The sequence below is a fragment of the Maylandia zebra genome, linkage group LG13 (assembly GCF_041146795.1).
Source record: "Maylandia zebra isolate NMK-2024a linkage group LG13, Mzebra_GT3a, whole genome shotgun sequence".
NCBI lineage: Eukaryota > Metazoa > Chordata > Actinopteri > Cichliformes > Cichlidae > Maylandia > Maylandia zebra.
In genome coordinates this window covers 35,534,340-35,547,432 of record NC_135179.1, presented here as the reverse complement: position 1 = coordinate 35,547,432, position 13,093 = coordinate 35,534,340, and positions in this window count along the sequence as shown.

Genomic DNA, 13,093 nt, shown 5'->3' with positions numbered 1-13,093 from the left:
TTCAGAGTTCCGGAATGCACCTAGGTTCCGGAATGTTCGGAATTCCGGAATGTTCAGAGTTCCGGAATGTTCAGAGTTCCGGAATGCACCAAGGTTCCGGAATGTTCGGAATTCCGGAATGTTCGGAATTCCGGAATGTTCAGAGTTCCGGAATGTTCGGAATTCTGGAATGTTCGGAGTTCCGGAATGCACCAAGGTTCCGGAATGTTCGGAATTCCGGAATGTTCAGTGTTCCGGAATGCACCAAGGTTCCGGAATGCACCAAGGTTCCGGAATGTTCGGAATTCCGGAATGTTCAGAGTTCCGGAATGCAGCAAGGTTCCGGAATGCACCAAGGTTCCGGAATGTTCAGAATTCCGGAGTGTTCAGAGTTCCGGAATGCACCAAGGTTCCGGAATGCACCAAGGTTCCGGAATGTTCGGAATTCCGGAATGTTAAGAGTTCCGGAATGTAACAAGGTTCCGGAATGTTCAGAATTCTGGAATGCACCAAGGTTCCGGAATGCACCAAGGTTCCGGAATGTTCGGAATTCCGGAATGTTCAGAGTTCCGGAATTTTCAGAGTTCCGGAATGCACCAAGGTTCCGGAATGCACCAAGTTTCCGGAATGTTCGGAATTCCGGAATGTTCAGAGTTCTGGAATGCACCAAGGTTCCGGAATGCACCAAGGTTCCGGAATGTTCGGAATTCCGGAATGTTCAGAGTTCCGGAATGCACCAAGGTTCCGGAATGTTCGGAATTCCGGAATGTTCAGAGTTCCGGAATGCACCAAGGTTCCGGAATGCACCAAGGTTCCGGAATGTTCGGAATTCCGGAATGTACCAAGGTTCCGGAATGTTCAGAATTCTGGAATGCACCAAGGTTCCGGAATGCACCAAGGTTCCGGAATGTTCGGAATTCCGGAATGTTCAGAGTTCCGGAATGTTCAGAGTTCCGGAATGCACCAAGGTTCCGGAATGTTCGGAATTCCGGAATGTTCGGAATTCCGGAATGTACCAAGGTTCCGGAATGTTCAGAATTCTGGAATGCACCAAGGTTCCGGAATGCACCAAGGTTCCGGAATGTTCGGAATTCCGGAATGTTCAGAGTTACGGAATGTTCAGAGTTCCGGAATGCACCAAGGTTCCGGAATGTTCGGAATTCCGGAATGTTCAGAGTTCCGGAATGCACCAAGGTTCCGGAATGTTCGGAATTCCGGAATGTTCGGAATTCCGGAATGTTCGGAATTCCGGAATGTTCAGAGTTCCGGAATGTACCAAGGTTCCGGAATGTTCAGAATTCTGGAATGCACCAAGGTTCCGGAATGCACCAAGGTTCCGGAATGTTCGGAATTCCGGAATGTTCAGAGTTCCGGAATGCACCAAGGTTCCGGAATGTTCGGAATTCCGGAATGCACCAAGGTTCCGGAATGTTCAGAATTCTGGAATGCACCAAGGTTCCGGAATGCACCAAGGTTCCGGAATGTTCGGAATTCCGGAATGTTCAGAGTTCCGGAATGTTCAGAGTTCCGGAATGCACCAAGGTTCCGGAATGTTCGGAATTCCGGAATGTTCGGAATTCCGGAATGTTCAGAGTTCCGGAATGTTCGGAATTCTGGAATGTTCGGAGTTCCGGAATGCACCAAGGTTCCGGAATGTTCGGAATTCCGGAATGTTCAGAGTTCCGGAATGCACCAAGGTTCCGGAATGTTCGGAATTCCGGAATGTACCAAGGTTCCGGAATGTTCAGAATTCCGGAGTGTTCAGAGTTCCGGAATGCACCAAGGTTCCGGAATGCACCAAGGTTCCGGAATGTTCGGAATTCCGGAATGTTCAGAGTTCCGGAATGCACCAAGGTTCCGGAATGCACCAAGGTTCCGGGAATGTTCGGAATTCCGGAATGTTCAGAGTTCCGGAATGTTCAGAGTTCCGGAATGTTCAGAGTTCCGGAATGCACCAAGGTTCCGGAATGCACCAAGGTTCCGGAATGTTCGGAATTCCGGAATGTTTGGAATTCCGGAATGTTCAGAGTTCCGGAATGCACCAAGGTTCCGGAATGCACCAAGGTTCCGGAATGTTCGGAATTCCGGAATGTTCAGAGTTCCGGAATGTTCAGAGTTCCGGAATGCACCAAGGTTCCGGAATGTTCGGAATTCCGGAATGCACCAAGGTTCCGGAATGTTCGGAATTCCGGAATGTTCAGAGTTCCGGAATGCAGCAAGGTTCCGGAATGCACCAAGGTTCCGGAATGTTCGGAATTCTGGAATGTTCAGAGTTCCGGAATGCACCAAGGTTCCGGAATGCACCAAGGTTCCGGAATGTTCGGAATTCCGGAATGCACCAAGGTTCCGGAATGTTCGGAATTCCGGAATGTTCAGAGTTCCGGAATGCACCTAGGTTCCGGAATGTTCGGAATTCCGGAATGTTCAGAGTTCCGGAATGTTCAGAGTTCCGGAATGCACCAAGGTTCCGGAATGTTCGGAATTCCCGAATGTTCGGAATTCCGGAATGTTCAGAGTTCCGGAAAGTTCGGAATTCTGGAATGTTCGGAGTTCCGGAATGCACCAAGGTTCCGGAATGTTCGGAATTCCGGAATGTTCAGAGTTCCGGAATGCACCAGGGTTCCGGAATGCACCAAGGTTCCGGAATGTTCGGAATTCCGGAATGTTCAGAGTTCCGGAATGCAGCAAGGTTCCGGAATGTTCAGAATTCCGGAGTGTTCAGAGTTCCGGAATGCACCAAGGTTCCGGAATGCACCAAGGTTCCGGAATGTTCGGAATTCCGGAATGTTAAGAGTTCCGGAATGTAACAAGGTTCCGGAATGTTCAGAATTCTGGAATGCACCAAGGTTCCGGAATGCACCAAGGTTCCGGAATGTTCGGAATTCCGGAATGTTCAGAGTTCCGGAATGTTCAGAGTTCCGGAATGCACCAAGGTTCCGGAATGCACCAAGTTTCCGGAATGTTCGGAATTCCGGAATGTTCAGAGTTCTGGAATGCACCAAGGTTCCGGAATGCACCAAGGTTCCGGAATGTTCGGAATTCCGGAATGTTCAGAGTTCCGGAATGCACCAAGGTTCCGGAATGTTCGGAATTCCGGAATGTTCAGAGTTCCGGAATGCACCAAGGTTCCGGAATGCACCAAGGTTCCGGAATGTTCGGAATTCCGGAATGTACCAAGGTTCCGGAATGTTCAGAATTCTGGAATGCACCAAGGTTCCGGAATGCACCAAGGTTCCGGAATGTTCGGAATTCCGGAATGTTCAGAGTTCCGGAATGTTCAGAGTTCCGGAATGCACCAAGGTTCCGGAATGTTCGGAATTCCGGAATGTACCAAGGTTCCGGAATGTTCAGAATTCTGGAATGCACCAAGGTTCCGGAATGCACCAAGGTTCCGGAATGTTCGGAATTCCGGAATGTTCAGAGTTACGGAATGTTCAGAGTTCCGGAATGCACCAAGGTTCCGGAATGTTCGGAATTCCGGAATGTTCAGAGTTCCGGAATGCACCAAGGTTCCGGAATGTTCGGAATTCCGGAATGTTCGGAATTCCGGAATGTTCGGAATTCCGGAATGTTCAGAGTTCCGGAATGTACCAAGGTTCCGGAATGTTCAGAATTCTGGAATGCACCAAGGTTCCGGAATGCACCAAGGTTCCGGAATGTTCGGAATTCCGGAATGTTCAGAGTTCCGGAATGCACCAAGGTTCCGGAATGTTCGGAATTCTGGAATGCACCAAGGTTCCGGAATGTTCAGAATTCTGGAATGCACCAAGGTTCCGGAATGCACCAAGGTTCCGGAATGTTCGGAATTCCGGAATGTTCAGAGTTCCGGAATGTTCAGAGTTCCGGAATGCACCAAGGTTCCGGAATGTTCGGAATTCCGGAATGTTCGGAATTCCGGAATGTTCAGAGTTCCGGAATGTTCGGAATTCTGGAATGTTCGGAGTTCCGGAATGCACCAAGGTTCCGGAATGTTCGGAATTCCGGAATGTTCAGAGTTCCGGAATGCACCAAGGTTCCGGAATGTTCGGAATTCCGGAATGTACCAAGGTTCCGGAATGTTCAGAATTCCGGAGTGTTCAGAGTTCCGGAATGCACCAAGGTTCCGGAATGCACCAAGGTTCCGGAATGTTCGGAATTCCGGAATGTTCAGAGTTCCGGAATGCACCAAGGTTCCGGAATGCACCAAGGTTCCGGAATGTTCGGAATTCCGGAATGTTCAGAGTTCCGGAATGTTCAGAGTTCCGGAATGTTCAGAGTTCCGGAATGCACCAAGGTTCCGGAATGCACCAAGGTTCCGGAATGTTCGGAATTCCGGAATGTTTGGAATTCCGGAATGTTCAGAGTTCCGGAATGCACCAAGGTTCCGGAATGCACCAAGGTTCCGGAATGTTCGGAATTCCGGAATGTTCAGAGTTCCGGAATGTTCAGAGTTCCGGAATGCACCAAGGTTCCGGAATGTTCGGAATTCCGGAATGCACCAAGGTTCCGGAATGTTCGGAATTCCGGAATGTTCAGAGTTCCGGAATGCAGCAAGGTTCCGGAATGCACCAAGGTTCCGGAATGTTCGGAATTCTGGAATGTTCAGAGTTCCGGAATGCACCAAGGTTCCGGAATGCACCAAGGTTCCGGAATGTTCGGAATTCCGGAATGCACCAAGGTTCCGGAATGTTCGGAATTCCGGAATGTTCAGAGTTCCGGAATGCACCTAGGTTCCGGAATGTTCGGAATTCCGGAATGTTCAGAGTTCCGGAATGTTCAGAGTTCCGGAATGCACCAAGGTTCCGGAATGTTCGGAATTCCCGAATGTTCGGAATTCCGGAATGTTCAGAGTTCCGGAATGTTCGGAATTCTGGAATGTTCGGAGTTCCGGAATGCACCAAGGTTCCGGAATGTTCGGAATTCCGGAATGTTCAGAGTTCCGGAATGCACCAGGGTTCCGGAATGCACCAAGGTTCCGGAATGTTCGGAATTCCGGAATGTTCAGAGTTCCGGAATGCAGCAAGGTTCCGGAATGTTCAGAATTCCGGAGTGTTCAGAGTTCCGGAATGCACCAAGGTTCCGGAATGCACCAAGGTTCCGGAATGTTCGGAATTCCGGAATGTTAAGAGTTCCGGAATGTAACAAGGTTCCGGAATGTTCAGAATTCTGGAATGCACCAAGGTTCCGGAATGCACCAAGGTTCCGGAATGTTCGGAATTCCGGAATGTTCAGAGTTCCGGAATGTTCAGAGTTCCGGAATGCACCAAGGTTCCGGAATGCACCAAGTTTCCGGAATGTTCGGAATTCCGGAATGTTCAGAGTTCTGGAATGCACCAAGGTTCCGGAATGCACCAAGGTTCCGGAATGTTCGGAATTCCGGAATGTTCAGAGTTCCGGAATGCACCAAGGTTCCGGAATGTTCGGAATTCCGGAATGTTCAGAGTTCCGGAATGCACCAAGGTTCCGGAATGCACCAAGGTTCCGGAATGTTCGGAATTCCGGAATGTACCAAGGTTCCGGAATGTTCAGAATTCTGGAATGCACCAAGGTTCCGGAATGCACCAAGGTTCCGGAATGTTCGGAATTCCGGAATGTTCAGAGTTCCGGAATGTTCAGAGTTCCGGAATGCACCAAGGTTCCGGAATGTTCGGAATTCCGGAATGTTCGGAATTCCGGAATGTACCAAGGTTCCGGAATGTTCAGAATTCTGGAATGCACCAAGGTTCCGGAATGCACCAAGGTTCCGGAATGTTCGGAATTCCGGAATGTTCAGAGTTCCGGAATGTTCAGAGTTCCGGAATGCACCAAGGTTCCGGAATGTTCGGAATTCCGGAATGTTCAGAGTTCCGGAATGCACCAAGGTTCCGGAATGTTCGGAATTCCGGAATGTTCGGAATTCCGGAATGTTCGGAATTCCGGAATGTTCAGAGTTCCGGAATGTACCAAGGTTCCGGAATGTTCAGAATTCTGGAATGCACCAAGGTTCCGGAATGCACCAAGGTTCCGGAATGTTCGGAATTCCGTAATGTTCAGAGTTCCGGAATGCACCAAGGTTCCGGAATGTTCGGAATTCCGGAATGCACCAAGGTTCCGGAATGTTCAGAATTCTGGAATGCACCAAGGTTCCGGAATGCACCAAGGTTCCGGAATGTTCGGAATTCCGGAATGTTCAGAGTTCCGGAATGTTCAGAGTTCCGGAATGCACCAAGGTTCCGGAATGTTCGGAATTCCGGAATGTTCGGAATTCCGGAATGTTCAGAGTTCCGGAATGTTCGGAATTCTGGAATGTTCGGAGTTCCGGAATGCACCAAGGTTCCGGAATGTTCGGAATTCCGGAATGTTCAGAGTTCCGGAATGCACCAAGGTTCCGGAATGTTCGGAATTCCGGAATGTACCAAGGTTCCGGAATGTTCAGAATTCTGGAATGCACCAAGGTTCCGGAATGCACCAAGGTTCCGGAATGTTCGGAATTCCGGAATGTACCAAGGTTCCGGAATGTTCAGAATTCTGGAATGCACCAAGGTTCCGGAATGCACCAAGGTTCCGGAATGTTCGGAATTCCGGAATGTTCGGAATTCCGGAATGTTCAGAGTTCCGGAATGCACCAAGGTTCCGGAATGCACCAAGGTTCCGGAATGTTCGGAATTCCGGAATGTTCAGAGTTCCGGAATGCAGCAAGGTTCCGGAATGCACCAAGGTTCCGGAATGTTCAGAATTCCGGAGTGTTCAGAGTTCCGGAATGCACCAAGGTTCCGGAATGCACCAAGGTTGAGGAATTTTCGGAATTCCGGAATGTTAAGAGTTCCGGAATGTAACAAGGTTCCGGAATGTTCAGAATTCTGGAATGCACCAAGGTTCCGGAATGCACCAAGGTTCCGGAATGTTCGGAATTCCGGAATGTTCAGAGTTCCGGAATGTTCAGAGTTCCGGAATGCACCAAGGTTCCGGAATGCACCAAGTTTCCGGAATGTTCGGAATTCCGGAATGTTCAGAGTTCCGGAATGCACCAAGGTTCCGGAATGCACCAAGGTTCCGGAATGTTCGGAATTCCGGAATGTTCAGAGTTCCGGAATGCACCAAGGTTCCGGAATGTTCGGAATTCCGGAATGTTCAGAGTTCCGGAATGCACCAAGGTTCCGGAATGCACCAAGGTTCCGGAATGTTCGGAATTCCGGAATGTACCAAGGTTCCGGAATGTTCAGAATTCTGGAATGCACCAAGGTTCCGGAATGCACCAAGGTTCCGGAATGTTCGGAATTCCGGAATGTTCAGAGTTCCGGAATGTTCAGAGTTCCGGAATGCACCAAGGTTCCGGAATGTTCGGAATTCCGGAATGTTCGGAATTCCGGAATGTACCAAGGTTCCGGAATGTTCAGAATTCTGGAATGCACCAAGGTTCCGGAATGTTCGGAATTCCGGAATGTTCAGAGTTCCGGAATGCACCAAGGTTCCGGAATGTTCGGAATTCCGGAATGTTCGGAATTCCGGAATGTTCGGAATTCCGGAATGTTCAGAGTTCCGGAATGCACCAAGGTTCCGGAATGTTCGGAATTCCGGAATGTTCGGAATTCCGGAATGTTCGGAATTCCGGAATGTTCAGAGTTACGGAATGTTCAGAGTTCCGGAATGCACCAAGGTTCCGGAATGTTCGGAATTCCGGAATGTTCAGAGTTCCGGAATGCACCAAGGTTCCGGAATGTTCGGAATTCCGGAATGTTCGGAATTCCGGAATGTTCGGAATTCCGGAATGTTCAGAGTTCCGGAATGTACCAAGGTTCCGGAATGTTCAGAATTCTGGAATGCACCAAGGTTCCGGAATGCACCAAGGTTCCGGAATGTTCGGAATTCCGGAATGTTCAGAGTTCCGGAATGTTCAGAGTTCCGGAATGCACCAAGGTTCCGGAATGCACCAAGTTTCCGGAATGTTCGGAATTCCGGAATGTTCAGAGTTCCGGAATGCACCAAGGTTCCGGAATGCACCAAGGTTCCGGAATGTTCGGAATTCCGGAATGTTCAGAGTTCCGGAATGCACCAAGGTTCCGGAATGTTCGGAATTCCGGAATGTTCAGAGTTCCGGAATGCACCAAGGTTCCGGAATGCACCAAGGTTCCGGAATGTTCGGAATTCCGGAATGTACCAAGGTTCCGGAATGTTCAGAATTCTGGAATGCACCAAGGTTCCGGAATGCACCAAGGTTCCGGAATGTTCGGAATTCCGGAATGTTCAGAGTTCCGGAATGTTCAGAGTTCCGGAATGCACCAAGGTTCCGGAATGCACCAAGTTTCCGGAATGTTCGGAATTCCGGAATGTTCAGAGTTCCGGAATGCACCAAGGTTCCGGAATGCACCAAGGTTCCGGAATGTTCGGAATTCCGGAATGTTCAGAGTTCCGGAATGCACCAAGGTTCCGGAATGTTCGGAATTCCGGAATGTTCAGAGTTCCGGAATGCACCAAGGTTCCGGAATGCACCAAGGTTCCGGAATGTTCGGAATTCCGGAATGTACCAAGGTTCCGGAATGTTCAGAATTCTGGAATGCACCAAGGTTCCGGAATGCACCAAGGTTCCGGAATGTTCGGAATTCCGGAATGTTCAGAGTTCCGGAATGTTCAGAGTTCCGGAATGCACCAAGGTTCCGGAATGTTCGGAATTCCGGAATGTTCGGAATTCCGGAATGTACCAAGGTTCCGGAATGTTCAGAATTCTGGAATGCACCAAGGTTCCGGAATGCACCAAGGTTCCGGAATGTTCGGAATTCCGGAATGTTCAGAGTTCCGGAATGTTCAGAGTTCCGGAATGCACCAAGGTTCCGGAATGTTCGGAATTCCGGAATGTTCAGAGTTCCGGAATGCACCAAGGTTCCGGAATGTTCGGAATTCCGGAATGTTCGGAATTCCGGAATGTTCCAAGGTTCCGGAATGTTCGGAATTCCGGAATGTTCAGAGTTCCGGAATGCAGCAAGGTTCCGGAATGCACCAAGGTTCCGGAATGTTCGGAATTCTGGAATGTTCAGAGTTCCGGAATGCACCAAGGTTCCGGAATGCACCAAGGTTCCGGAATGTTCGGAATTCCGGAATGCACCAAGGTTCCGGAATGTTCGGAATTCCGGAATGTTCAGAGTTCCGGAATGCACCTAGGTTCCGGAATGTTCGGAATTCCGGAATGTTCAGAGTTCCGGAATGTTCAGAGTTCCGGAATGCACCAAGGTTCCGGAATGTTCGGAATTCCCGAATGTTCGGAATTCCGGAATGTTCAGAGTTCCGGAATGTTCGGAATTCTGGAATGTTCGGAGTTCCGGAATGCACCAAGGTTCCGGAATGTTCGGAATTCCGGAATGTTCAGAGTTCCGGAATGCACCAGGGTTCCGGAATGCACCAAGGTTCCGGAATGTTCGGAATTCCGGAATGTTCAGAGTTCCGGAATGCAGCAAGGTTCCGGAATGTTCAGAATTCCGGAGTGTTCAGAGTTCCGGAATGCACCAAGGTTCCGGAATGCACCAAGGTTCCGGAATGTTCGGAATTCCGGAATGTTAAGAGTTCCGGAATGTAACAAGGTTCCGGAATGTTCAGAATTCTGGAATGCACCAAGGTTCCGGAATGCACCAAGGTTCCGGAATGTTCGGAATTCCGGAATGTTCAGAGTTCCGGAATGTTCAGAGTTCTGGAATGCACCAAGGTTCCGGAATGCACCAAGGTTCCGGAATGTTCGGAATTCCGGAATGTTCAGAGTTCCGGAATGCACCAAGGTTCCGGAATGTTCGGAATTCCGGAATGTTCAGAGTTCCGGAATGCACCAAGGTTCCGGAATGCACCAAGGTTCCGGAATGTTCGGAATTCCGGAATGTACCAAGGTTCCGGAATGTTCAGAATTCTGGAATGCACCAAGGTTCCGGAATGCACCAAGGTTCCGGAATGTTCGGAATTCCGGAATGTTCAGAGTTCCGGAATGTTCAGAGTTCCGGAATGCACCAAGGTTCCGGAATGTTCGGAATTCCGGAATGTTCGGAATTCCGGAATGTTCAGAGTTCCGGAATGTTCAGAGTTCTGGAATGCACCAAGGTTCCGGAATGCACCAAGGTTCCGGAATGTTCGGAATTCCGGAATGTTCAGAGTTCCGGAATGCACCAAGGTTCCGGAATGTTCGGAATTCCGGAATGTTCAGAGTTCCGGAATGCACCAAGGTTCCGGAATGCACCAAGGTTCCGGAATGTTCGGAATTCCGGAATGTACCAAGGTTCCGGAATGTTCAGAATTCTGGAATGCACCAAGGTTCCGGAATGCACCAAGGTTCCGGAATGTTCGGAATTCCGGAATGTTCAGAGTTCCGGAATGTTCAGAGTTCCGGAATGCACCAAGGTTCCGGAATGTTCGGAATTCCGGAATGTTCGGAATTCCGGAATGTACCAAGGTTCCGGAATGTTCAGAATTCTGGAATGCACCAAGGTTCCGGAATGCACCAAGGTTCCGGAATGTTCCGAATTCCGGAATGTTCAGAGTTACGGAATGTTCAGAGTTCCGGAATGCACCAAGGTTCCGGAATGTTCGGAATTCCGGAATGTTCAGAGTTCCGGAATGCACCAAGGTTCCGGAATGTTCGGAATTCCGGAATGTTCGGAATTCCGGAATGTTCGGAATTCCGGAATGTTCAGAGTTCCGGAATGTACCAAGGTTCCGGAATGTTCAGAATTCTGGAATGCACCAAGGTTCCGGAATGCACCAAGGTTCCGGAATGTTCGGAATTCCGGAATGTTCAGAGTTCCGGAATGCACCAAGGTTCCGGAATGTTCGGAATTCCGGAATGCACCAAGGTTCCGGAATGTTCAGAATTCTGGAATGCACCAAGGTTCCGGAATGCACCAAGGTTCCGGAATGTTCGGAATTCCGGAATGTTCAGAGTTCCGGAATGTTCAGAGTTCCGGAATGCACCAAGGTTCCGGAATGTTCGGAATTCCGGAATGTTCGGAATTCCGGAATGTTCAGAGTTCCGGAATGTTCGGAATTCTGGAATGTTCGGAGTTCCGGAATGCACCAAGGTTCCGGAATGTTCGGAATTCCGGAATGTTCAGAGTTCCGGAATGCACCAAGGTTCCGGAATGTTCGGAATTCCGGAATGTACCAAGGTTCCGGAATGTTCAGAATTCCGGAGTGTTCAGAGTTCCGGAATGCACCAAGGTTCCGGAATGCACCAAGGTTCCGGAATGTTCGGAATTCCGGAATGTTCAGAGTTCCGGAATGCACCAAGGTTCCGGAATGCACCAAGGTTCCGGAATGTTCGGAATTCCGGAATGTTCAGAGTTCCGGAATGTTCAGAGTTCCGGAATGTTCAGAGTTCCGGAATGCACCAAGGTTCCGGAATGCACCAAGGTTCCGGAATGTTCGGAATTCCGGAATGTTTGGAATTCCGGAATGTTCAGAGTTCCGGAATGCACCAAGGTTCCGGAATGCACCAAGGTTCCGGAATGTTCGGAATTCCGGAATGTTCAGAGTTCCGGAATGTTCAGAGTTCCGGAATGCACCAAGGTTCCGGAATGTTCGGAATTCCGGAATGTTCAGAGTTCCGGAATGCAGCAAGGTTCCGGAATGCACCAAGGTTCCGGAATGTTCGGAATTCTGGAATGTTCAGAGTTCCGGAATGCACCAAGGTTCCGGAATGCACCAAGGTTCCGGAATGTTCGGAATTCCGGAATGCACCAAGGTTCCGGAATGTTCGGAATTCCGGAATGTTCAGAGTTCCGGAATGCACCTAGGTTCCGGAATGTTCGGAATTCCGGAATGTTCAGAGTTCCGGAATGTTCAGAGTTCCGGAATGCACCAAGGTTCCGGAATGTTCGGAATTCCCGAATGTTCGGAATTCCGGAATGTTCAGAGTTCCGGAATGTTCGGAATTCTGGAATGTTCGGAGTTCCGGAATGCACCAAGGTTCCGGAATGTTCGGAATTCCGGAATGTTCAGAGTTCCGGAATGTTCAGAGTTCCGGAATGCACCAAGGTTCCGGAATGTTCGGAATTCCGGAATGTTCGGAATTCCGGAATGTACCAAGGTTCCGGAATGTTCAGAATTCTGGAATGCACCAAGGTTCCGGAATGCACCAAGGTTCCGGAATGTTCGGAATTCCGGAATGTTCAGAGTTCCGGAATGTTCAGAGTTCCGGAATGCACCAAGGTTCCGGAATGTTCGGAATTCCGGAATGTTCAGAGTTCCGGAATGCACCAAGGTTCCGGAATGTTCGGAATTCCGGAATGTTCGGAATTCCGGAATGTTCGGAATTCCGGAATGTTCAGAGTTCCGGAATGTACCAAGGTTCCGGAATGTTCAGAATTCTGGAATGCACCAAGGTTCCGGAATGCACCAAGGTTCCGGAATGTTCGGAATTCCGGAATGTTCAGAGTTCCGGAATGCACCAAGGTTCCGGAATGCACCAAGGTTCCGGAATGTTCGGAATTCCGGAATGTTCAGAGTTCCGGAATGTTCAGAGTTCCGGAATGTTCAGAGTTCCGGAATGCACCAAGGTTCCGGAATGCACCAAGGTTCCGGAATGTTCGGAATTCCGGAATGTTTGGAATTCCGGAATGTTCAGAGTTCCGGAATGCACCAAGGTTCCGGAATGCACCAAGGTTCCGGAATGTTCGGAATTCCGGAATGTTCAGAGTTCCGGAATGTTCAGAGTTCCGGAATGCACCAAGGTTCCGGAATGTTCGGAATTCCGGAATGTTCAGAGTTCCGGAATGCAGCAAGGTTCCGGAATGCACCAAGGTTCCGGAATGTTCGGAATTCTGGAATGTTCAGAGTTCCGGAATGCACCAAGGTTCCGGAATGCACCAAGGTTCCGGAATGTTCGGAATTCCGGAATGCACCAAGGTTCCGGAATGTTCGGAATTCCGGAATGTTCAGAGTTCCGGAATGCACCTAGGTTCCGGAATGTTCGGAATTCCGGAATGTTCAGAGTTCCGGAATGTTCAGAGTTCCGGAATGCACCAAGGTTCCGGAATGTTCGGAATTCCCGAATGTTCGGAATTCCGGAATGTTCAGAGTTCCGGAATGTTCGGAATTCTGGAATGTTCGGAGTTCCGGAATGCACCAAGGTTCCGGAATGTTCGGAATTCCGGAATGTTCAGAGTTCCGGAATGCACCAGGGTTC